Source organism: Perna viridis, chromosome 4 (genome assembly GCF_037379345.1).
Source record: "Perna viridis isolate PV_CMFRI_1.1 ecotype Kerala chromosome 4, ASM3737934v1, whole genome shotgun sequence".
NCBI lineage: Eukaryota > Metazoa > Mollusca > Bivalvia > Mytilida > Mytilidae > Perna > Perna viridis.
The window spans coordinates 40,798,375-40,821,999 of NC_142448.1; the positions used below are offsets into that span (position 1 = coordinate 40,798,375).

The 23,625-nt window shown below is 32.8% G+C and overlaps 2 long non-coding RNA genes across 2 annotated transcripts in view; one reads left to right on the forward strand and one right to left on the reverse strand.

Annotated features, from left to right (window-relative positions):
- Positions 1 to 7,416, forward strand: part of LOC148620092 (uncharacterized) — a 47,867-nt gene extending 40,451 nt beyond the window's left edge. The window contains exon 3 of the long non-coding RNA XR_015921721.1: positions 6,917 to 7,416. This is a non-coding gene — a long non-coding RNA (uncharacterized LOC148620092). The remainder of the gene's footprint in view (positions 1 to 6,916) is intronic.
- Positions 267 to 18,338, reverse strand: LOC148620094 (uncharacterized). Its single transcript, XR_015921722.1, has 3 exons — positions 18,306 to 18,338; positions 1,504 to 1,592; positions 267 to 509 (listed from the first exon to the last, which is right to left on the reverse strand). It is a non-coding gene; the product is annotated as an uncharacterized LOC148620094 (long non-coding RNA).
- Positions 18,339 to 23,625: the final 5,287 nt, after the last annotated feature.

Genomic DNA, 23,625 nt, shown 5'->3' on the forward strand with positions numbered 1-23,625 from the left:
TTCATGGTTTTCGTGGTTAGACCAATCCACAAAATTTGGTTCCCATCGAAAAGGAGATTTACATTGATGTGTTAAAAGAATTTTTGAGTCCTTACGTTTATAAATTGTAAGACACAATAGTGGGACCCAACCTTTAAGTAGCACTTCAGAATACTTTCGTGAAAACTTGTGATGTTTTTCATTAGTTACATTATTTTTCACTTCAAGTATTTTTCTTAAAGCAGATCAGTCAAGTCGATAAGGTCAACATCACTTGGCAACTTATCAACATCTATTTCTACAATATCATTGCGACTGTCTTTGTGAGCACTGTTAAATCTATACTGTTTTAATGCTTCAACGGCCTCTTGAGAGCTGCAAGTTGAGATGAATTGTGCTTTGTTGCGTTTTGAACTTCCATAAGCAATGTTATACGCTATACTCTGATTAGCACTTTGGTCTGTGGCAGTGAGTCCGTTTTATATCTGCTCGTTATCTCTTAAAAGTCTGTACAACTTTGATATTGTGTTCTACAAAATTAATATGAATATGCTGCGTTAAAACCTCAAAGTTCGAAATTCATCATTAGTTTTCATGTTATGTTAATATCACTGTTACGTGAAATACTTTTTTATTAACAACATAGTTTAATATCATTAATAGTTAAAGGAGATGAAATAATGAGTTTTTATTAAAAGAAATGAGGATATTAAATAAATTATAGGGTTGCCTTTAGCCACTGCCAAGTGTTTATGGGATCTAATTGACTTAGCTTGAACCTCTTTGGATTGGTAAACATCACATTATACGGCTTGAGACAGCTGTCAGTGTTGACAATTTCTACCTCTCTATACCAGAGTGATGCACTATCTTACTCCGAGGGCCTTGGCTCAAGGATCCCAATTATACCTGATACCAAAGCGTTTGATTACTGAATTAGAAACACGAGCGCTTTAATTGCTTTTGAGAGTTTATCAATAGACAAAGTTTAGAATTGATCTTCTGTTCATGTCTGAATGTTAAAAGGATACCCCGTGGATGACCACGCCTCTGTCTATTATTGTAAAAATGAAATAAAGTCGACAGTATTTGAAGACATCGCATTGCTAATAGTGAAAATCTTTATTCATCACGGCGTCAAACCATCTGACGGTTTTCATAGAAAACACTCGAAACAGCGTAATATATTCATTACTTTCGTATGATTTTCTATAGAAAGAAGTGCTTTAGATTGGGTGGCTTCACATTTATAAAATTTCATAAGGATGATGGACCCGCCTTTAAAATAAATAACCACTTAAAAGAAACAATTATGAAACATTATTTTAAAAACAATAAAACAACAAGTGGTCGTTAATTTTCAATCACTTTTAAACACTTCCAGTCATGAATAAAACAAAGCCAACCATATAACTATTTAGAAATTATTTATGTACACCAGTTTTGCAAGATTATTCAATCATTGTAAGCAATAACTCGAATTTTATGCTTTTATAGAGATAATCGGATAATTAACATACATACCGAACGTTCTTACTCAAGGAAAGAGTCTCAGAAGGGTCAGTATTTTAAATTACGGTTATCTGCCTTATTTCATTTTTTTTGGTGATCCACTGTAACAGTAAAGAATCAAATTAGAAATACATTAAGTTTGCTATAAAGAAATTAAACAATTTGTTGTTTTGCTTTGTTAAATTGAATTCTATCCGTATTTGTGTAAATCTCTGGACCCGCCACCTGTTTGGATTATAATTCTTATTATAAGCATGATCTATTGTTGGCCATGAAGATAATGGGTTTAAACTTTATTTTCAAATGTTTGAGTTTCAGTTTATTTGACGAAATGTACAATTGACTATATAGGTAATAAACATCTATGTATACGTCTTAAAACTATATACTAATATTTAAGTTACGTGTAGCCCAGGTTAAGACAAATCTTTGACATTTGTATGTAAATTTTTAAAACTTTAATAACATACACATATTTTCTACGTCTGAGAACGGGTACTTTACATTAAAAGATAAAATGATCGGTTAGCATTGAACATAATGTAATATTACTCAGTCTCTGATTCAGACACGCGACTCGTTACAAATGACTATATAGGTCATAAACATCTATATATAGTTCTTTTTGTAGATATGCATATGGAAGGCCAAACTGAGAGGTGTTAATGGTGCATTGTCGTCCGCATTTAGGTCTTCTCCCTTTTGAGAACACTGAACAACCTCACAGCAGTAGACGTTGCAACGCACATTGTCAATAGGACCAAAATTAGTAATTTAAGTGAAATGCATATCTTTACAACACCCATAGCCAGGGGGGAGGGGGGGTTCATAAGTTTGTTAGGATTTTCCGCCCTATAAAACAAATACGCACTGTTTTTTTTTTTTTTTTTTTGTTTTTTTGTTTTTTGTTTTTTTGTTTGTTTTGTTTTTGGTTGATTATTGACTATTAAAGTCGATAGCACTTCGCGGTGCGAGGCATTGGACTCGTTTCGTGAGTCCACGCTTCGTGAGTCCACATAACCCCCTCTACAAACTCCTGCCTACGATCCTGTTTACATTCGTCGTCGTCTATAAATGTTACCTTAAATCAATGTGATGCATATTGTGAAAAGAATCCGCCATAGGCCCAAGGTATGAAGAAAGTGATTGCTGTGTAGTGAAGTCAATACGACATGCACGTTGACGTTTACATTACATACATATATAGTGAATACACACTATTTCCGCCAAAGACGGATAGGAAGTGTACAACGTTTTGTTGCATATTTATAAATGACATCTTACTTGAGTCTCCTTTTTTCCCGTTTTCCAGACTTGTTACTTAATTGTTGCTTAGCCAATGTGTACACACGGTTGTTGTGACGTAAATGTAGCTGCGCCACTGTTGTGGGTGACGAAAAGTATTCATGTACATGTATACCAACAACTGATATCTTAATCTCAAATTTTAATTCTTACTATACATTCGATCTAGTAGCTCATTTGCTTTTGTTACTTTGCATGTATGATATTTGTTACTTCATTTTTTTGTTGTGTGTGTCTGTTTTCCATGTCTTGTCTTTGTCCCTGGACTGCATTCCTTTGGTTACCGCTATATTCTTGGTTCCCTTGATTTTTTTCTTTAGTCTTTTTTGTAGTCAGTGTAACTTAAATTTTGTTTTTAAATATGTCGGTAATGATTATAAACATATATGCATAATATACCAATTTCAAGATGATTTTTGGAATGTTCTAAAATTCTGGTTTTAGCATGTCCAATATTTTTGTAGGCATACCTCGCAAACTAGTTAAACACAAGCAGAAAAAAAAATAAGTACTATCTTTGAAAAAAAGATAGCCGACGCATTAAAATTTTACGTCTAAGTTTTTACATTTCTTCAAGGAGTCATAGAAAATATTCTTAAAAGAAAATGACACATGACACGCAAATTCAAATTTTTGATACAGTTTTTTTCTAACGCAATTTCAAATTTTCTGTACAGTTTTTATGAACGCTACAAAGTTATAAGTATTTGGCCAATCGGGAAACATGATTGCTATCAGGTGACTTGCGTTTCCAGAAAAGAGCGTCCTTAAGGTCAAAGAGCAAGAAGCAGAACTATACCGACTGGGTCGGAAAAAACATACTTAAAAAAATAACCGAAATAAAAGTATTTCCCTTATCCGTCACGTTATCATTTGCATATATTTATGAACTCAACAATAAAATGCATTTCCATTTTCAACTAGTATGTTTTGATGCCATAGTTATAAATGTACAGGAGGTTATAATGTTTTAATTATGTTGATCTTGAATTTAATCACATACAGAAGATACGATTAGGACGGGAAAACGATTGAGTAATATCATACATCTACGTTATTGACCTGATATGGAAGTCCATCACCTAAAACATCACTGGACTGTATGGGGCGGTAATGGTTATACGTAACCTCTGCTTTTACAGTTATATAGGTTTTAAAGGTTTTTTTTGTTATAGAAACCCTCCAACTGTGTACTGTGTATTATCTGGAGAAGTACTAGTGTTTGGGTGGTATAATTTTGACCATACCATATTTTAGTTACATGCATTCGTCAACTGAGAAAATAAAACAAACATAAAAATGTTCTGTACTTGAATTACATTGACAAGAATTTGTCTATGCATTTCTCTATTATTTTCTTATATTTTTTTTCCTCTTTCTATCCCTTCTTTGACTGTTTCACACGCTTCTCTTGCCAGATCATTTGCAGACTTCCGTTTTGATGATGTTGGTTGGTCATCATCATCCGAAAAAAAAAAACATCCCCTCCTAGTTCTTTCATTTTCACTGGAAGTGCCTCCTGTCTTAACCCTCTCTCGCTCATTTAGTTTACGATTTAGACCAGGAATATTCCTCCTTATTATCTTTACGACTTCCTCTTCTGTTTTCCCGTGGTCGAATGACCTCTTTATAGCTTACCATTAAATTTAAAGTTTTAATAGTATTTCTCTCATGCATAAAACAGTTATCTGCACAAAACATGATGAAGTTTATGCACACTGTGAAATAGTTGAACCTTGTGTGTGTATGTTTAACATTTATTTTCGTTATTTATTCATGTTAGAAACGGAATTCTTTATTTTTTGATAATAATGTAAATTTGAATAAAATAAAGTAAATAATTACACTTGTGTATCAATGTTAACTGGACAAAATTTATATCTACAATAGTGTAAGTTAATTCAATGACGCGTAACTGTCGTTTTCAATAAAATATCATATTATTCGAGCATTCCACAAATAATTATGTTTTGCTGTCACATGTAAGGGATTTGTATCAGTCGAGTACACGAATGGAACTAAAGTTTATTCGATTCGGTTTTTATGAATGATTGTACTGATACAAAAAAGTATTTATTTGAAAATATATATTTTTTTTCTACGGTCAATTCTGTATTAAATAAAATACATACTTTACTGGCAATGTTTTTTTCCCTGAAGAGGATGTACCCATTTCCCTCCAGAACAACGCTGTTATAAATCTTTGATTCTGCTTACAATTTCTTTCCTTTCCTGATTAATGATAACAGCTCCTTCTTTTGTAAGCTTCCTTATTTAGTCTGCCGTTCTGCGCTTCAGACGTGGAAAGTCTCCTGTCTTGTACATTTATTGTGCATGAACTGGTAAATCATCCACATTATTTTTCACCTCTTCTAGAATAAACGGCAAGTTGCATCGATTCTTCTCGTATGCTCTTGCGGTGAGCAATTTTCCAATGAAAGAAATTTCTATGTGTGGTCTGGAAGCCATGATTAAGAAAGATAACCGCGTGGTTGGCTTTGCAAGAAAGTATAGGTACAAGGGCAAATCTTGGATTGCATTGCTTCAAAATCGTCTAACAACATGATGAAAAAATAACAACTTTTCACCATACAAAGTATGAATATACTTAACAAAAAAGTAAACCAGCATCAGTACTGATACGTAAAATTGTAATTTGTTGATTTTTTTACAGAAAAAATGTGGCAAATAAAAAATATATTTCTGCTATACAATTTCCATAGTTACATGTAGTTTAAAAAATCCATGCAGAAAACATATGCGCACATGTATACATCTTGTTATTACACCTATCCCTTTATACATGTATCACATGTAATTATAGGTTGTTACCGTATGTAGTTTAGTACATAAATATTTTAGCCACACATTGTTAAATGCTCAAAATGGATAGAAGAGAACATTTGTTTGCACTGGTCCTTATAATGTATATGCATCACAGAAGGCTGAAGTTTATAGATTAACCATTTAACAAAGAGGGGGATTTCTTGTTTATTTTGATGATAAATTTTCTCAACGAGTACAAAAGGAATAGTGCAGTTGCTCTGCCTTTTAACAACCCAACCATACGTAACAGGATACTTGAAACGTATGCTGTACCAGCAATGATAGAGACAAACAATTTATATGAATTACTGTACGAGTTTTGGATGTTACCCGGAGAGACAGTGGACTCGTTCAGGGATATGCTACTACAAATATCGCCGCGAACAGCCAAATTCAGATTTGGAGGAAAATGTACGACACTGGAGAATAGACTTTTTTATGACTTTAATGTGGCTACGTCAATATCCAACTTACTTTGGTGTTAGTATTGCCATGGTAAGTGCAGCACTAAGCAGGGTGTGGATACTTCTTTGGGACGAAATCTCCTTTTGTTTAAATACAGTAAAATTCAATTATATAACAGCTAGCTTTCAATGACGCGGACCTCTAAGAAAGCATCTTCCGTCAAGTGAATATGTTATATTTTTCAGTACCGTAATAGCTCAAAAATACGAGCAATTTAATCAATTGTTATTGAATACTGATATAATGCATCTATTCTATTTGATATTTTAAAAAACAATTTACACCCTCTCCCTAAAAATAATGGCAACAAGCCCATTTAACTACATTATATACAACTATTTTAACTATTTGACTAACGAACCAATAGTCACCCAGTAAAAACCTTTGTTTCTAATGCGGTGGTTATGGAAAATAGGGTAGACGAGTGTGGTGTGCTGTAATATCTAAACTTGAAGAGTATTAAACAAATCAACATGTTTATCAAACAAAGAAACAAATACACGAGCAACGTCGTCACTCCTTTTGCCGGAAATTTTTCAATTATAATTTGTGTTTCATTCTGGCATAGCCGAGCTAACAATGTCCGAATAACCCATTTTGTCTTGGAGTATTTAAAAAAAATTATCTATCCTCAAAAATAAACCAATATTTACTCTAAATGCAATGAAAATGCTATCTCAATTCATATCAAGCGTGTCAGAAATATGCTGCACATTGGTTTTTACAATACATATAATATTTTTCGGGACTTTAAGTATGTCATTTATACAGAAAATAATAAACAGATAATTTAAATACCATGACATTAATTTTAAATTGCATTTTACAGGTGATTAGTGACAACCAAAAACACATATGCTTCGTTCAATCAGGATTTCATGGCCATGATAATAACGCATGTGCGTACCAGCAGCTGCCATCGATCGGATCTTGGCTGGACTAACACTTTCTTGCAAATTTGTTTTTGTTAGCAAACAGCATATACCCTAACACAAGACCACTTTTTACACCTTACATGGCCAGTGAGATGGCTGGACAGGCAAGACTTGAGAAGAGACGTATGTGTAGATTCAATATTGTTCAAAGAAAGAGACGTGTGTATGTTGAGCACGTAATGAAGGAATTGAAGACTTTTAGGATAGCAGGATCTATATTTAGACGTAATATGTATATCAAAGTTACTCGGACAATAAAGCTTGTTAAGGTTGAAATATTACATTCTTCTGTCGTCCGTGTTTCACAAAATAATTGTGAAATTTTCAAATGATTATATTTTTTTCGGGAGATTCACGTAATAATTACATAACAATTATATGTAACAATATGCTATATTTATTAAAACCACTGTCATTCTAAACCTCAAACCTTTTTTTTTATTTGAATAAAAGAAGGGATTTTGTTTGTTGCTTTTGTATACCATAACACAGGTAAAGTGTGTCAAAACCACTTGTAAATGATCAATTGTGCGTTAGTATCAGTATCGTTATAATATGTATGCATTTATGAATTTAAAGTATATTTCATTAAGTAACAATTCTTATTTTGCATTAAAATGGTGCCTTTTAGATGACAAATTACATTTGTGTCGGACAGCATGGTTTATTAATAAAGTATATGTAAAACGAATGCAATTTCCACATACTCCCTTATACTTTTTTCACTAATTTTAAGATCGGTACTGTCAAAGTTTCTATGCGTTAACGACGTAATTCAGATAATGCGATAATACATACAGGTACATTGAATCTATTTGATAGATGAAAGGTTGTAAATTCACATGTTACATTAAATTGATGTTCTCATTCTTCTAACTTGAACGATATATTTGAGAATGTTTTTTTTTTATATAAAACTGACTTAGTAATACCCTACTATTCGTTATTCAACTTTTTATTTATTTTTTTTTTTGACGTTTTTCCTTCTTTTCAGGGTAATTCATTTGTTGATTTGTGTTATCTCTATAGAAAACAAGTTTTCGGATGCTTAAAGTCAAATAGGCATACGTGACTGAGGTACAGAATACATATATATAATATTAGGTCTAAAGGTACCTGTCAACAAGCAAACTTAATGGGTATCAGATCGTCGAGTCATGACGATGCAGCACCAGCAGACAAAAATATATAAGTCTGAAGAATTGCACAAAGATACTGGTGAAGATGTTAATACACTATAATAAAACATGTAATAAGCAAAATTGTCGGTCTACTAATGGTCTTCTTCGGTGCCTTGAATAAACTGTGCAAGAAAGTTAATTGTCTGTGAGCACAACTCATTACCTAACCAGGTGAATACATGTGACGACATTTTACAATTTGTTGAGAGTTAACAAAAATCTTGAACATTGTGTTAAACTACAAAACTAAAATAAATTACAGACACTGTAACCAGAAACTATTCAAATTCAGAAGAACTTTTTTTTATTATTATTAATTTCGTGTGGATGTAAAACACGGAGTTCTTTATCCTAGTTCGTGTTTTATTCCATGATAAAGATTTTGTTAAAATCAACCTGGCAGTGGTTTGGTATGCTGAAGTGTACACTCACTGGAAATAAAGACTTTTTTGCTATGTCGCTTCTGTGTCCGTTCAAGCGCTTGTGAAAAGACTGTTTAGATTTACCTACATATTGAAGGCCACAGATGGGACAATGAAGCAAATGTATAGCACTCCTTGAGACGTTCAAGTTTCCGCCACAATGGAAATGGGAACGTTTTAAAGAGTGTACATTAGATTTCCTGCAGTGTTCATTACACAATATTTTGTAGCGTTTTCCGTGACCATTCTGGTGAATAATGACAAGTGGTGCATTTAGTGGCAACATTAACACTTTTTGTCAACACAGGAGCGACTCTCACCAGCTTAGATATTTCAGCCCTCATAGTCATACTAGGCAAATTGTTTGAAAGCAATGGTAGGTGGCTCGGGAAAGATCAGGTTGAGTTTAAGTTGAGTTGAGTTTTTTTTTTCGACAGAGGCCCAGTGGTCACGAATGGTATTGTGGCTTTTTTTTAAGATAGGGATGGTACAATGTATCTTAGGTCACAAGGAGTTCTTTTACATGTTTTCTTCTTTACCTTACTGTAATAGACTACTTCTTTGAATATTGTGATTCTATGATGATTTTGCATCTATATCCACTTCTTCTTAAATGGTTCTTTGGTTGACCTAGGCGATTTTTAATGATTCGTCATTTGGAGAAATGCGCCTTAGCCTAAGACCTTGACTAAATGGTATACTCCTAGTCAGGTTAGATGGACGACAGCTCTTGGGCATAAGATATTGATGTGTGTTAGTTGGTTTGGAGAATAGGTCCATGGAGAACTGATGCCTGCTAAGATGCTAGAGGTATCGAGGAATGCGATGTTAGTAGCAGATGTTTCGTAAGTGAACTTAAATGAAGAAGTTGATTGTTTGCACTTGCGATAAAATTGTTCAGTTCTACTTCGTCAGGTATATATACAAGTATAAGTATGTGTATTTATAAGACATAAGTATTATGACGAAATTGCATGCAATGATCAAATGTTTTCATATATGATATTCCGAGCTGTTGGGCAATGTTTTCCGTTTCATGCGTACAGCATGATTTTATATTTTCATATTTGCCCCTGCATTGTTCATTTTCAGTGCATTTCAATAAAATTTTACCTCGACTGACTAAAGTGATTTTGAAAATCTTGTCATTTTCCTTTATTCTGATCGTGCAAAAAGTCAAATTAAACTGTCAAAATGATTTTTTTTTATTATTGTACACCCGCTGCCTGATTCTTTCACACACTGACACTCATTAAAATCATGCTTTTGATAAAAGAAGTCATAACAGATCATTTTATGTACAGTGAAATATGTTACTACATAAATCAATGGAGATAAAAAAATACCACGATCAAGATATATCAATTTTAAAAGCTTTCACCGAAACGATCCTGGTTTAAGCCAGGGGTTGTTGATTATACAATTGAATTTGAATGACGATACGTTTCATAGAAAAACAACAAAAAAGAAATAGAAGGCATTATTATATTTCATAAAAGAAGTAGTATACCACCTAACATTCATACAGGGTCCAATTTTCTGTCGCGAAATATGTTCCCTAAAATTCTCTAGACCATAATAAATCATCCTAACAGGAAATACGTACAATTGCAGGCATATATCAATAAAAAACAAAATGTTTCTAGATATACTTAATGCTTATTATAAAATAAATCAAGAGAACATGGTCTCGGAAACTTGACCGATCTTGTATATTGGAGGACTCTGTCTGTCAGATCCACTTTGCGATGCATTTTTTTCTGAAGCTTATTCGTAACGATTGTTTTATGTAGCAAGTACTTCTTTATCTAAGAACCAGGAAAATATGTGTATGGTATGGCACACAAAGAAAAAAAATACGCAGAGATTTTATTGCATTATGCCAGTATGAATTTCTTATAATTTCTAAATCATTTTTTAGGACCCCAAGTAGCAAAAACAGTGTCTACTATACATGACAAATATATTGTCGTACCAGGAGACAAAGCCCAAAACAATATTGATTTTCGTCTTCAAAACATGTTGCATTCAATGTTTATTATCAGAGGTAGACGTAGAAATGAATAGCAGTGATAAGACCTATACTGCTACCAAACCCCCTAAAGAAGAGATTGCGGAAAACCATAAATCTGTGGTATACTATTTTGGTCTTTCTACTAAGGACGATGATTAACACTCTATATACTGGATTCCTTAACTCTGGAAGTATCAATACAAACAGCGTTACATAGTTGGATTTGCAAAATGTACCGCCAAACTTTTTTTAAACATGAAAACTTATATACTAACAGCTGCAAGAGAGGGTCTGAAGTCCTAACACAACACTTGTTATTCCAGCAGTAGTATTAGTTCAATGTGGTACTGACAAATTCGAAAAATCTTTTGGATACACTCAGTTCAAGACTCTTATCAGAATATAATAGCATTACAATCTACTATTTTCCAACACCGTATACTTCAATTCCTCATACTCGGTTAACATCCCGACTTAAAAACATTATGCATCATTGTTTTTTGCCAAAAACAGAAGACGGTACACCTAGACACAAATATATAGTTCTTGGTAAAGATTCCTAATACTATGTAAGAAATAATTCCCAATCATCTTCCAAATATACAGAAGAAGATGTTTACAAAATGCTGGACTTTGTAATCGAAAACACATTTGTCCAGTGTGTTGGACGCGTTTCCAACAAACGGTCGGCATTCCAACGGGAACAAATCGTGCTCCTATACTTGTTGACATATTACTTCACTCTTATGTGGCTGACTTTGATAATGTCATCAGAAAGAAAAAAATATCGTTTACCTAGATCCTTTAATCTGATTTTCCGCTATATTGAGAATGTGTTATGTTTAAACAATCCCAATTTTAGGGATTTGATACATTTACCCCAAAGAATCTTTGATGAAAAATAATACAGACGCTGTGAGGTCAGGATCATATCTTGACCTCCACTTAGAAATCGATGGTAAAGAAAACATATTGACTAAACTTTACCACAAACGTAATGAATTTTCATTCAGAATTGTTAAGTTTCCTTTTATCTGTGACAACATCATTTCAGCACCTGAATATGGTTTATTCATATCAAAACTCATACTTTATGACAAAGTTTTCCGAATCTATGCAGACTTTGTGTATCGCGCTACAGTTCTAACAAATAGGCTTCTGGAACCGGGTTATGTTGCTATAAGATTTAAGTCATCACTGCAGAGGTCATCATAAAATCGTGGATCGTTACGGTGTATCGATCTGCATCATGTAAATTGATTTATTCAAGAAGTAAAGTGTCATAGTTTTCCTTTCCTCTTTTCCGGACTTGACTTTTGAGTAGTAACTCTGCGGGTGTTTCTAGAAAAGCAGAAGTCGCTTACCCTACCGGTGCCTGGTCCATGCTCCCAATTTTAGTGAGTCCGAGTTGCTTATTTGCTTTTGGTACTTTGTATGTATGATTTTAGTTATTTTATAGTCTTTGTTGTGTATGTACATTTTTTCATGTCTGGTCTTTGTCCCTGGATTACATTCTTTTAATTACCGCTATAACCTTGGTTCCCTTGATTACTCTGTTATCTATTGAGGCATAACATATAACCACGCCGCCCCAACCCTCCTGTATTTCGGAATCATTTGCTAAATTTTACCCATCATCCATTATTATATATATAATTGATATAGTATGATTTCCAGTGAGAGATTCAGCCGCCAAACAGGAATGATGGAACTTTTTATATGTCACCAATATATATATATATTCCTCGAATAGGAATTGCTAGGCATGTTTTTTTTATTGATGTGGCCCAATTCTGAAAAAAAAACTTTCACTTAAAAATTATGAAAAATGTCAATACAATACACATGATAAGTATGGTCAATACATGAAATAAAAGTCCGTCACATAATATTCCATAAAAAAAGTTTTTTTTTTAAGAATTGGGCCACATCAATAAAAAAACATGCTTAGCAATTCCTTACCGATTTGACAATGAAATTTCACTCAACGACACTTTCGCTATTTGAAAAAACCACTACACTTGTACAATTATAGATATATTTAGAATCGGGACATGGACTTGCACATGATGAAACATAACATTCCAATGTCTGTCAAAAAAAAAAAAAATTAAAATCACATTGATAGTTGTTTCACTAGTGTAAAAAAGGAAAAACATACTTTAAAGCTCTATTTAACGATATCTTTTTAAGTATTCTTATGTCAACAAGCTGGCTTCATAATGTCATGTTTGTTTTGCATCAATGTCACTTTTACAATGTATAACAAAGATCAAGACTAAGGAATTCCTAATTAATTCGAGGAGAAATCATAGTGTAAAAACAATATGTACCATGAATCCGCCTGAAACACAAGAACAAAAAAGACATAGACGTGTACCTGATAATCTGAATATCCATTTTCTGATGCAAATCAAATGCACGAAGTGTTAAATTTTACAAATCGATTAGTTTTCACGTATTCATATCTACATTTATCCTAAGAAATGTACTGTGTATAAACATTTATTCGGTGCATTTCCTTTCATGCAAACATTGTTTTTGTTCTAAGATTTTCCCTTTTATGCAAATTAATCTGCACATATTGTCTACAAGTGTATATGCATGCTTGCCATTGATTTGTTTCACAAATCTGTGTTTCAGGTAGCTAACCTGATATGGACATATAAAAGAATTTATATAAGTTCTGTGTTTGTTTTCTTTCTGGATAATGTACAACTTTGTTAGATTCATACAGATGCTATAATGTGTGATACACCTCCCCCTCCCCCCAAAAAAGGCTCCATTTTTATTTTTTTGTTATTAAGTAGCAGTCCGCCTAACAATCATGCAATTTACACTGAAATTGATTTATTGATGTCTGATATTTTATTCAAATTGACATCAAATCAGTTGATTGTAAAGAAAAACAATGAACAAAATGTGAAAATTAAAAACCATAGCAACAACCATTTCCTTAGCAACGACCAATTTTGGCCTAATAATCACAAAAATGTCACAATTTGAATGTACTTTCATATATCTCATGGTGAAAATTTTTCAAATAAAATAATTATATTAATGAAGTGTGTCTTATGGAAAACAATTTACAATAAAGTACAAAGCAGTTAAAATAGTTAAGATCTGGTTACTATAGCAACCAAAATTCTTAATTTTTGATAATTTGAAATAGACGAAAATAGGCTATGTTTAGACCCATCTTGTCAACAGGAACAAGACCATATTATCCAAATATATGCATGGGTGTCTAGTTAGTACTCTCCACTGAAACATATCAAAAACTAAAAATATGTAGCATAACTTCTTTTTTTCTTTTGCTAATCTGGACCTTAAATAAACCCCATAAAGATTTTCTTCTTGTTGACCTTTTCATACAAACTTTGTCCATTACATATTTTTTTTTTGTTTTTTGACCTATTCTTCTAATATTCGATCTGTTGGTATATCCTTTCAGGGCAGAGTGATGGATACCGGACTGGGTGACCTTTGACCTTGACCTTTAACCTCAAGGTCAAATAACATACACATTTTGGCAAAATACGATACATAATTTTGTCTGTGCGATAACCTTTTGGTTGTTTTACATAGATATCTGACCTGTTTGACATTTGAGTAAATCACATCAAGGTAGAGTGTATTTTTGGATGACTTTTGACCTAGGCTTTTGACTCCAAGGTCAATTGACATACAAAATGTTGGCCAAATATCATACAGATTTTGTCTGGGCCATTTTTTTTATCTTTTTACTTAGACATTTGATATTTGGTATGAGGTTATATTTTCTCAAAGCGAGGCCCCTCGTACTGGAGTGGTTGACATTTGAACTTAACCTTTGACCTCATGGTCAAATTACATATAAAGTTTGGACTTAGTGTTAATGAGGACAACTGTCATATGAGAGATACTTAATTGTTTGTATGAATGTCTGTATTTTGAGAGAATTCAATTAGGCCCAAAAATAATATTTCTTGTTTTTTGTTGTTCAACTCTTGACATTATATCCTATTTCTATTTTTGAGCTCATGTTTTGTTGAAATGCACATCTTCCAATCAACATGTCCAAGAATTATATTCTTTTGATTTCCGCTAGAATCTTGGTTCCCATGATTAATCTTGCAAACATGAACATGAAGGTTCTCTTTTACAGAACATTTCAAAATGTATTGTAATTTTGTTGTTTTAAATGTTACAATACTGCGACTTTCTCAACATGGAATTTGGTGAAAGATATTCAGATAAGAACAATTGGAAAATCAACATTTATAATATATCGTAGGAACATTATAAGAGAGCCTGGATCGCTCACCTGGTTTACCATTTGCTTATAAGTAAAAATTGACAATGAGACAGGCTAAGTTAAGATTAACTGAATAGTCAAATGTAGGAAATGCTTCTAACAGTATTTTAAGACCTGAACAAGAATTTTGCTGAAAGCAACAGTTTAAAAAAAAAATCCTCTGACTCCTATGTTCCATTTTTAGTGTAGGCAGTTATATACATTTTGATGGATTAAGAAAAAACACAAGTCATTTCGAGCACAATACACTAAAGAATCCATATGCTTCACTTCCATTAACTGATTTTAAATGGTTTTCAAAATTGCACATGTACATTTGAAAAATAAAGAATTATTTCAGGAGCCATAACTACTACATTAGTAGAAGAATCGTTTCGAAAATGTTGGTATTGGCCGGTCTTATGATGCTGAACTATATAACCCTACACAAATCTTTTTTAAGGCAACAATTTTTGATAATTTGCAAAAACATGCTCTCCTATGATAACTCTGCAAGAATTTGCTAAGGGCAACAACCTTTGAGTTGGTTGCAAAACAATTGCCTTCTGACCCCTATACCCCTATGTTATCTTTTATTAACAGGGGTCGTGTTTTTTTTTTTCATAGATAAAAAAAATTCAAACTTTTATTTGTGTGGTAAACCTACAGAACAATTATGCAAATTTTCAATGTAAAATTGTTTTTTTGGAGAGAATATTTTCAAAGTTGTACTTACGAAGAATGCCAAAAAAGCTATTACAGGGGGTCATAACTCCTACACCAATTGTAAATATCGTTTGCAGAATTTCGGCTTAAGTATGTCTCTTTAACCTGAACAATATTAACCCCTGACACAATTTAGCTGAAGGCAATGTTTTTTTTTGGGTTATTTGTTTAATGCCGTTAGACACCTATGTTCTATTTCTAATAACGGTGGTCATTTTTTTTTAATCTTTTTTTTTCTCATGAATCATAAATTCCTACAGTAATTTTGTGCACAATTATCTAGAGGAGAATTTCGAAAATTTGGCGATGACGACGGACGGCAAGTGATGTCAGAAGATTACTTAGCCTTTGAACAGGTAAGCTAAGAATAACAAATATTTGTTTACTGGCCTGCTACCTTACATCTATTACTTGTACCTGTCTAGAATTTATGAGAGAATCAAACATGGGTAACCTAAAATTATGCATTTCATTTTATCGTGGCATTTAAGAATGCATTGCATAATTGTAGAATGCGAACTACTTTTACAGTCAACACGTTTACATGATCTTTCTACTTTTGACTTTTATAGGCATAAGAAATGATTGCAACAAAAGAAAATGATCATTGCATCATGCAAATATAAATTTCCCATAACCTCTAGCACTAATCATTGAAAAATTGGTAGAGTTGGTTTTATTAACATAATGATAGGTCAAAATAAGTTAAAGTGAACGATGGAAACATGACAGAACAGTTTTCATGCACTTTTTTCCTATATAAGCAAGATGTCTTTACAAAATATAGAAATAATATCTACGTCACAGATGTTTAAGGTTAACTTTGAATAGCTGTTTTCAAGATGTAGTGAATACATTTGACGCAGAGACGAAATTGAGAAAAAATGATGTGCTGGTTCTTAGAAAGAATGATTTTCAATAATTATTGAAAAAGCACTGAATTATATACTGCCCGCATCGAAAGTATTATATATTCGAAAGAAATGTTCAATCAACTGATTCATGAAAGTTAAAATATTTCCTCTGATAGTATTTAACAATATAAAGAAATTAAGCCTTTTTTTTACAAAAGAATAAATAAATAATAATAATAATAAAATGTTAGTCTTTAATACTTGACATTGATTTGGATAAACCAATTTTGTTTATTTGTGAAATGTTTTTTTTAACTAGTGGCTACATTAAAGTATGAGGGTTGTGATCACACCAAAGTATTTTAACCCGGCTGCATTTATTTGCGCCTATCCCAAGTCAGGAATTTCTGGTTTCTGTATGTCTTGTTTTGTTTTCACCTTTAGTTCATTTTTTTATATTCCTTGAGTCTAAAGGAGCAACACATTTGCTCTAACTGTGTTAAAGGATGTTTTTGGGCCAGCTGCAGCTGCCTTGGCCTTCCCTATAGTATGAGGATTTTCGCAGCGCTCATCGAAGACCAATGATAGGCACAAGGTTGCGATTTTCAATCTATACCATTAAATGAATAAAGTGTAATATGTGCTTCTTTGTTTGTACATCTAAAGTGTTTTAGATGAAATGAAAAAGATTGAAAGCCTTAAATGAGTAATGGTAAACGAATCTGTTGATAGGATCAATGTCAAATGTAACTTCAACATTTAAAACGGTTGGTTTTGAGTAAAGTCGATACATAATGTTATACGATTTACCCTTTTTATACTGAATATCCCTGTCCAGCAGAATAAATCGCCAAAATCTGATCTCCAATGGTACATTTAGTAAAATAGTATTACAAACAGTAATGTCTTTCAGAAATAAGCCGTCAAACGGTATGCAATATATGTTTTTGTGTTCATGTCACATCTCATACGTTATGCCAGACATAGCAGAAACTACGCAGACTTTTTGTTTCCGCTATACTTCTAATAAATAGGCTTCTTGAACAGGGTTACGTTGATTCAAGATTGAAGTCATCACTACTCTTTTTTTCTTTTACCTACATTGTGTATAAAATATATTTATTTATCATGTTTTTCGTTGTTGGCTTTGTACAGGAAGATTATTATTTCTCTAAATATATGATAATAAATATATTGCTTAAATTTTCTACAACGAAACAAAAATATAATCTCGCAGCACATCCTGAACATTTGTTAATTCAAGGTTGGACCCCTTCCCATAAATATATTCGAAGACAATCTGAATGTGAATTTAACAGTTTCAGAACTATTCATAGCATGCACCCGTACGATGAAAAAGAAACTGCACTATTTAAAGTGGTTAGAGCCACACCAATATGGAATTTTATGTGATGGTCTTTTATTTCATGTATTTAAGTGAATTATTTTTTGTAAGAATTGGGCAAAATGGGAATAAATAAGAAACAAGCATGTCAAAACGTTATCGATCTGGCTATATAATTTCACTCACAAACACTTTTGCTACTTGAAAACACCATTACTTCATATCTGCATTATTGTCTTTGTTCAGTGATTTTTCAATAGGATTTTGAAGCTCTATTTCCCGATATGTATTAAGTATTCTAATGTCAACAAGCTGGCTTCAAAATGTCATATTTTTTTTTGTGCGTCACTTTCACTTCTATATGAAAAATCAAGACCAAGGAATACTTAAATAATGATTAAAAGCTTATCAAGATAATTTGAGAAGAAAACATTGAAGATTCGTATGCATAATAAAGAAACTTACCTCCATTTCCTTCCATATGTAACCAAGTCATTTCTTCAAATTTCATTGATTGAAATTTGTGTACACGATACTACTTACATACAGCATATGGTGTTCAAATCAATCTTTAAGTGCGAAAAAAGGAAAGAGAAATAAAAATACCTATTGACGCATGGGGTAACAACGTATGAGCTATATCAGACAAGCATACCGAGCTTCTTCCAAACAGTTTTATACAGTAAAAGTTAATAGCATTTAACTATCTTGAAAATGTTATATAGTGAAACTTTTCTCTACCGAAACTCGGATAAACTAAAAATCTATGTATACAAAAAAGAAATAAAACAAATATTCTTTTGCGCCTGTTCCAAGCAAGGAATTCCTGGCTTCTGTATGTATTGATTTGTTTTTACATTTGGATTATTTCCATGTAACTTGAGTATATAGGGGTATTTATTTCGCTTCACCTGTATATAATGATGTTTTGGGGCCAGATGTAGCCTTCCTGTTGTGTGGGGGTTTCCTCGTCGTTATTTGAAGATCAATTGTTTGCCTTGGGTTTTCACTTTAGGCTAAAAACTACTAATTCCACTTCCCATAGGCTTCTATGCTAATTTCACAATATTCAATGGCTTCTCTGGACTTTACCTTAACTTTAACCTGCCTAGGACTATATATCAGCATGATTCTACATATGTCAGCTCACAATCCTCAGATTGGCATGTGGGGTTAGCAGAATTGCAGTGCAGTACTGGTCACCGGAAGTGAAGTGTCTATAAATAGCATGGGACATCCCAGTGTTTTCACAACATAGGCGTATATTTAGAAATCATTATGGAGACTAGGCTTCACATCACAAGAAGCAAAATGCACCTATAAAATGTACAGAAATGTGTTTCCTTTCAGAAACTGTTTAATTTTTTTTTAAATGAGATGAGAACCTTTTTCACAGCACTATGAGGAACAGGGGTAATTTCTGCGTAGGACTATTTTTGCGTACGTTCCAAATGCTCATTGGTTGAATAGGTGGTCTGTAACCTAAATTTAATCCCGATCGGTTGTTTTTCTTTCATATATATACCATACCTATTATTGTTTTACCTTCTGAAGTACCTTTATATTCGCTTCAATATTGCTTAACTCGTTAAAACCGATTTTTTGCTTTAGACAAACAAATCTCGCAGTTCATAAGGTGTTTGGTTTAGACACGTTTCATTTATTTGTCTATTAGTGAATGATATAATCTATATTCCGTATAATACATTTGGAAGAAAAGAACGCATTTGTATTCTATCCAATGGTACTTTTGATTTTGATTTTGTGTGTAAGGTGTATTTTGTCAAATGTAGATACATGACGGGATAATCCTATAAAGAACATCATTGATTGCTGAAAAAGGTACTCTGAATATAGAAGAATAAAATATGAAATAATGTTAATGCAGATGATTAGCATGCACCGGATGTCGTAACTTGGATATTTTTTTCTATTTCTTGAAAACCATATAACTTTTTAAAATAAAAATCGTGATATATGGACGGCAAATCATATATATAATTTGAAGGGGATACCAAGAATAGAATTGATGTAATTTTTTTTTATTACTATTATTTAATATGTATGTGGCCCGGCGTGAGTACAGTTCGGCGCGGTAAACAGCTCAATAAGCGATGTAAAACTCAGACGTAAACAATAGTCAATGTATCTATCGGTCAATTATTTCGTACAAGTCAAGTTTTACACCAGGAAATTACGTAAAATTGTATTCTCATCCCTTATATCCCAATAGAACATCATCATAGTGTAAAATAGTCTGTACTATGAATCTGTATAAAACACAATAACAAAAAGACATCCACGTAATCATTCATTCAAAGCTGTCTTCTCTGAGTAGCTGATTACCAATTAGTTACCAATCCCATCAGCACCTACATATGGAGTTTACTTATCACAACTCATGCCAGACATTTTGTATTGCGCTAGACTTCTTAAAATTGGGCCTCAGAAACAGGGTTTTGTTGCTACGATATTAAAGTTATTACAGATGTGTTATGGTCGTCATCATGAATTCGTGGATCGTTACGGTGTATCGATCTGCACCATAGAAACTGATTTATTCAAGAAGTAAAGTGTCATAGTTTTCCTTTCCTCTTTTCTGGACTTGACTTGTTTGGGGGCAACTCGGCCGGTGTTTCTATAAAACCAAAGGACGCTTACCATACCGGTACACATGTTCCGTGTTTTCAGGTTTTTGTGAAGAAGAGTTGATGCGATGTATCAAATCCCCGAAATAAGGATTGTTTAAAGATAATACGTCATCTATACAGCGGGAACTGAGATTAGTGGATCTAACTAAACGATGTTCTTTCTTTCGGATCAGATCAGCTATAAAGTCGGCATCATAATAGAGAAGGAATAGGTCAGCAAGTAGAGGAGAACAATTTGTTCCTATTGGAATGTCGACTATTTGTTGAAAAACGCGTTCACCAAACTAGACAAATATGTTGTCGATTAAAAAATTCAGCATTTTTTTAAACATCTTTTGAATATTTTGAAGATGATTCGTAATTATGTCTTACGAAGTATGAGGATTCTCTGAGCTAGCTTTCACTAAATTGGAGCGTTTCGCATTTTATCTATATGGCGCATGTTGTGGTGTTCTTAGGAGAAAATTTGACGTATTATTGGACAAATGTTTATTCATTTGTTCAATTCATTTCTATCCTAACATTAATGGGGGTGGTCCCAACTTTACAAATCTAATTCAACACACTGCATATTTCATACGCCTGTCCACAGTCATAAAGTATTGGTCATTAATGTTTTTTGTGTTGTTATATTAGTCGAGTACTTCAAAGTTGTGTATACAGATATTGAAGACTTTTTTGGGGAGCTCTGCAAGTATTTACAATTTAGTATTTTTTTGTATTCATAAGCGTTGCATATGTTACGTTTTATCATATTATTTTTTTCTATAAGGATTGTTTTAATGCTAAAGGTATGAATGTGAAATCCACAATATAATACAGCAATTGCTCAAATAAAAAAGTTCCCCGTTTGGTTGAATAGGGCAAATTAGTAACTGTTTACATTTTAGATATAAAATTCAGTCCCTGTATGAGATCAACTTCCCACTTGCCCCATTCTCTATTGCCCCATGTCACATTCATTATTGCCCAATACCCCATAGCCCCATTCCCTATTGCCCAATCCCCATTGCATTGCTATAACCCCATTTTCAAACAATCATTTCCCCATTGCGAAAAGATCAATGTTTTATCATAGACATGAATTGCATTATGAATTGCACAATACACTAATCTAAGAATCGTGCAGGCGGGTTATAAGGAATTACCGTTTTGTCAATTATCGCCAATTCAATAATCAAAATATTGATAAATATTATAAAAAACTAAAGATATATGAATGAATTGTTGCAAGACAAATATTTAAGTCCATCTCTACAAAATGAAGGATTTCTGCAGATTGAATTGGTGCAGACGCTTTAAATTTTGATGTCGTTGTGATTTTATTTTTTACAATTACAAATTGTCCATTTTAGTGTCATCTGGGTCTACATTTTGGCCCAGTTTCCCAAAAAGGAATCGGGTTTTTTTTTGCAATTTTTACGGGTGTGAACGTTTTTAGTTTCAATACTGGTCCAAAATGATTATGTAAAATATGTTTATATATTACGTGGAAAAGTGATTGTACTTATATTATGATATGCGTACTATCATGTTGGTGATTGCGACACTTATCTTTTTGTACAAAAGCATAAGAAATGACATATTTGTTGTCACCTGAAAGGGACCGACCACTTCAGATATTAGAAATTGCCAAAGTTAATTGTTCAATATATTAAATAAGTCAATATTAAAATCATGCAAGCGTCAAATATAAAAGCGCGAAATTATAATGTTCATATATCAATTATATTACTAAATATTAAAAATGTTAATGAATCATGACTTGTGTTTCTTTCTTCTTTAACATGTTTAAAATTGTCTTTTTTTTTCAACTCTTCCAGCATAGAAATATAATAGGTACGTTGCGTGCAAATAAAAGAGAGGAGCACTATTCCCGTTCATCCCACTCATAGTCACTGTTGTCCATGCCACATTCCCGGATCACCTACCCCCATTTCCCCATCACCCCATTACCCATTGCCCCATACCCCATTATATGGGAAGTTTGTCCCTCACAGGTACTTTAATTCATAACATGATACGATTGTCTTTTCATGCAACTGGTTTTTACCTCTTCGGATTAAAAACTATTTAGTGTGGAACCATAATTAATGAAAACTGCTTTTTATTAATGAAAAAGGATGGAAGGTAATCGGTAAACGAATTCCACTTACTCACAAATTGTACGTAAAGCTTATTGAACTTTTCATAGATCATACTCCGTTGAACTCGTTAAATTAAACTATTTTTACTCTTTTATGAAAGAAGGTAGGAGTATAGAACCAGTATGGGTGTTCATAATAATATACAAACAGTAAAACAAAACATAATAGACAAATAAAGAATGATTGAAGCAAAGATAGAATTCATAATAATAAAACATTTATAATTTAATCTATTCCATATAATATTTCATAAATGTGCTGTCGTAACTGGTGATATTTTACATAAATTCCACAACTGTGCGTATTAAGTGTCAGTTTCTGCAAGAATCAGGCCATCGGTGAAACATAGTATGAACAAACTAACATTTTGATCATTTTTGCATCATCAGAATCAATGGTAAACATATAAGATTTTCAATATCATGCGTGAACATTGAGTTCCAATTGTATTGAAATGCACTGAATATTTAAAGGGCAGATAATTCTGTCAAAAACCTAATTTTGTAAGATTCTAGGTAAACATTTCTGAGCAAATCCAATGATGCAGAAACCAAATAATGGTCTTATAAAGCATCGTTGTACAATGCATGTTTTGGATATTTCCCTCTTTGCCTAATTGTGACAAACACTCTTAATTGTTTCTCGCCTTTAATGTGTATCACTTTTCACTTCGTAATTACATGTAGTCCAGGATTTTGAGCTCTCACAAGAGTGTCTTGCACCAACATAAAACAAGCTGCCATCAAGTAATCACACGAGAATCACACCGACGTGTGTACACCCTTGGCAAAGATAAAGTGTACTTACTGATGTTAAACAGAGAAAAAAAAAACAGGTAGAAGGAAACATTTGTTTTTTAACATTGCTTATCGATGACGATAAAGATAAACAAACACTTTTAAGGTGCCTTTCCCTCAAATACTACCCTTGCCTGCTTTTAGATTACCCTTCGATTCAAATAGATATATAACTTATGTCTATTTCTAT